Raw genomic sequence first — 4,356 nt, 5'->3', positions numbered from 1 at the left:
CAGCCGCAACATTGGCACGCGGTGCTCCAACACAGCACCAGCGACACATCGCAGCTTCGGCCATGCTCCATTGCAACCGCGACACCGTCATGGCGGTGCTCCAATGCAGCGCGAGCAGCCCGCCGCAGCTCCAGTGATGCTTCATTGCAGCCACGACACCTGCGCGGTGGTGCTCCCTCGCAGCACCGGCGGCATGTAGCAGCTCCGACCATGCTCCATTGCAACCGCAACAACGGCATGGCGGCGCTCCAACGCAGTGCGGACGGCTGTCGCATCTCTGACAATGCTTCATTGCAGCCACGACACCGGCGCAGCGGTGCTCCATCGCAGCACCGACGGCCCATCATAGCTCCGTCAGCGCTGCATAGCAGCACCGACATCATCGAGCGCTTCATCGCAACAACCGATGCTCCTTACAGCGGTGCGAGTGCTGCATAACAGCGCTGTCAGCACCAACGAGGGATGCATCACCGGCGGCGACCGCGGGCCACCGCGTCCCAGCGCCGGCTTCATCAATGAACGCTGCAACGCAGCATGGGTCGCGTGGAGCTTGGGCAGCAAAGCGTTGGAGCTTGTGTGAAAGCAGCACTTAGAACTTACGAGGCAGCAGAGCAATGGCGCTTAGAGCGTGTCCATGACCATGGTTGAGAGAGCTGTAGGAGAGAGAGGTGCAGAGCAGAGCAAAAGGGGATCGAGTTTGGTGGAAAAATGAGTGGATCTGATGACGCTTCTGGAGATGAGGGGATAAGGCTGGGCAGTGGGAGGGCTCTGCGGGACGCGTGTCATGCGGAGAGGATGGTTTACGCGAGCATGTAATCAGTCGGCTGAAAAGAATAGTTTCCTTTATTTTTATTGAAGATTGTTGGATTTGTAAGATTGTGTTTCATTCTTAATGATTTTCTTTCCACGATTGGGCTTGGCACAAATGCAAGAATTTTCCTGATGCGTCTCTCTCTTTCGTACTCCCGTTCTAGCACAGATAAGGTTGGTTTGAGTTGCTAAAAAATACGGTATAAGATGGAAAGTGCTATTCTGAGCTTGAGCTCAGATGCACCCCATATCTCAGCCGTCTGGTCGCGCTAAGATTGGCAATGCTCTGTGTATATTCCTATGTATTTTGATTTATATATTTGAGCTGTGTCTAGGCTAGGGTCCACCTACCTGTCACATTTAATGCCATTGTCGACGTCCCGCCCCCCACGGCTCAGACGGTTGTCCAAGTTATGAGCCCGGCTCAAGCCTTACCCCACTAACAGCCACTGTCCACAGCAGCAACTCTATTTGACTGTGTCTCATCAGCAGCCCGTCCCCACCCGATGTACAGTGCACATCAATCACTCTATCCATTCACTACCTCCTTAGACCTTGAGCATCTCCGCTGACTTGAAGATCCACACACCAGCTGCTGCCAGGCCGGGAAGAACACCTTCAGGCTGCTCGTCGGAATCACTGGTGATTCTTGCTTCAGTCGACTACATCGGCTGACCAGGAACACCGTCCCCACCTGATCTACATCCATGATCTATACTCTTATGGTTTTGTTCTGGTTATATTGGTTTGGTGGAACAAGGTTCTTTCTACTCAAATCATCTGTTCATTACCGTCGCGCTGCTTCCAGTACGCAAAACTGTATTCTATCAGATCTACTAATTAGAGTTCTCATCAAAAGTAAGATCTCATGCTCTACCATCTATTTAGCACCGCCAGATATAATTAATTATTTAACCATTTATCCTCTTGCTGGGTGTACACTAGCGGGTCTAACTAATTAATTCACAAATATCAACCCATGCGGAAACGTCAATCATGTATTCTGGCCAATCAACGATTTTCCCCTGCATTCAAAAACTCGGTGAACAATTTTTCTGCAACCTTCTAAGCTAGACGCACAGCTATCTTTTCAATCCATGCTTTACATATTGTTCAATCTAAATGTTTAATTTCTTACAGGAAGCATATGTCTGACGAAGGCAACTGTGAGGGGGAGACGGCGGCTGACGTATATCTGTTAAGCATGCCGTAGAAGTTATGCAGTCCTTTGATGAATTTAAGCGATGGCTTGTCACGAGCATCAGTTTTGGTGGAATGCTACAACTTCCAATGCTGCACAAACTGAATTTGAAATTCAGTGCCTGGACAATGAGCAAGGTTTATGTGATGAGTTTGGACCATATCCCATGAACAATGACCCCACATTTATTTGTTATGTCGTTGTGTGGCCATACGTCAATTTAAGACAGGGACAAGCCTTACGAATTTACTTACTTGTCAAGGTCCGATCTTTTTGCAGCCCAGCATCTTGTTTTAGAAATGAAGCACATTCCTAACATTAGGTTCATCGTGTTTAAGCCCAACCTTTTTGGAAACTTATCACCCATCTCCCCTTTCACTTCAACCCTCAACCCAATTCCTAGCCATCCGGCTAGATACCCTGCATGTGCCTGTGAGAGCACCAACAGGAGATGGCAGCGGTAAAAGATGGTCAGCATACGTCCATACTTATGTGGAGTGTGTGTCTCATTACAAATGTGAAAACTTGACTTACTCCTCGCCCTTTAATCCCCAACATTTTCTGTCTGGGAATGCTCACTTCCGCGTGGCAGTGTGTTCTTTCCATGCTCTCCTGGGACGTTTGGGTGCACTGCCGAGACACAAAACTGAGTCAGCACAAGTTTAGCAGGACATCCAAGAAGCAATACTATTTGAAAATGTACTCTTCTACCGATAGAACTATAAAGAATCATCATAACCCTAATCAGGATTTCCCCACATTTATGACTGAGGTGCTTATCAAATATTGCTATTAGAATGTGCCGCTTAATAACAAGATATGCCACAGAGGCTTACCCAACGCTTTACCACGCATGCGAAAAAACACCCACCCAGCCACCCGTTACCCCATGCTAAATTATTAAACTTTACGAAAAATATGTGCACCTTCAACATTTCCACCAATACCTCGCCCTTCTTGGCTTGAGCCCCCTCCAACCTCTGCCCATGTCAGTGACACAACATTGTTAGTACGGCATGCTTTCATACAAATGCACAACTATCGACCAGAGCCTCATATTTTTTTTCTTTTGAACTAACCTGATGAAGCTCTAAATGTGTGTCCAGGCTCGCACCTGCGACGCTCAGTTCTCCCGCATGGCCTACTGCTGATATCGTCTGCTCCTTGAGCTATGTCAGTTCCATATCTGTGCGGGGCAGCACCCACAATTCAAAACATTAATATAGAAAATCCAATTGTAAAGTATTCATTAGGAAAACATGGTCATCACGACCATCATGAAGGCACGTACCATCTGAACCGCTTGCTGCACTTCATGTCATAGCTACCCGTGGCTCTTCCACCTTGCTTGGCCTCGCCGAGACGATGTCATTTGTCACCAATGTATCGAAACCATCTTCGTTGCTACCATGAAAATTTGTGGGCTCAGCATCATCCTCGGTGTGTAATATCCGGCATTATGCTCTCGATCGCCAGTTCCATAGCTCGGTTTCTGGTCTGTCGAATCACAAAAAATCAGCATCCACCAGTCACCCCCGCAATTATATTATATAAGGACATCAATACTACCCTGCCAACAACAGCAACATAATGACTATCTTACATGTAAGTATATTTTGCACGCAGAGTCACCCGTCATTCTCTGCAGTTTCATCATGGACAAGCGTTCCAGCAAGTATCAAACTCTGGAAATGATTATTCACACCAATAAATAAGCCAAAAGGCATGGCATACAAATTGGTCATGCATGCAGGGTCAAATGTTATCACGTCATCGGAAAATGTTTTCTTGAGCCTACCAAAAAAAATCAATGCTTCAATGATGAAATGACTGCATAACTGTCGCACAGGATAACACTTGAAAAGATTGTTGTGCACTTGAACTAAATATGACACTTTGTTACGGCAGCCCATGTCTTCAGTGTGTGACCTTGCAGTTTCAGCATTTTTTTAACTGGACACTTCCTTATCATATCTTAAACAGAGCAAGATCGATCATTATCAAGCAAGAACAGGACACTTTATGAAAACATTGTTGTAGACTCATAGTCTATATGACACTTCATGGCCACAGTTCATGTATTTTATGTGTAACCTTGCACTTTCAACATCTTGAACAGAGAAAGAGCGATAGTTATGAAGCATGTAAACTCCTCAAGAATTCCTCTCTGAACTACATGCCGTTCATGAAATTTACAGCGCAGATATTGGTTAAACTTACTTTTAGAGTTTTAGCCGACTAGTTTAGTCAAAGGCCTTGGCCCAACATTATTAGAAAACAAATTAAGAGCGCAATGGGGGTAGAAAGCACACTAGTTTCAACAGAAATCCAAGGATAACCAAGTT

The 4,356-nt window shown here is 46.2% G+C and overlaps 1 long non-coding RNA gene across 1 annotated transcript; it reads right to left on the bottom strand.

Moving 5' to 3' along the window:
- Positions 1-3,125: 3,125 nt before the first annotated feature.
- Positions 3,126-3,766, bottom strand: LOC123158920 (uncharacterized). The gene is made up of 3 exons (XR_006479397.1): positions 3,615-3,766; positions 3,303-3,508; positions 3,126-3,197 (listed from the first exon to the last, which is right to left on the bottom strand). It is a non-coding gene; the product is annotated as an uncharacterized lncRNA (long non-coding RNA).
- Positions 3,767-4,356: the final 590 nt, after the last annotated feature.

This window comes from Triticum aestivum, chromosome 7B (assembly GCF_018294505.1).
Source record: "Triticum aestivum cultivar Chinese Spring chromosome 7B, IWGSC CS RefSeq v2.1, whole genome shotgun sequence".
In the NCBI taxonomy this organism is placed as follows: domain Eukaryota; kingdom Viridiplantae; phylum Streptophyta; class Magnoliopsida; order Poales; family Poaceae; genus Triticum; species Triticum aestivum.
This window is presented reverse-complemented; position numbering and strand designations above follow the sequence as displayed.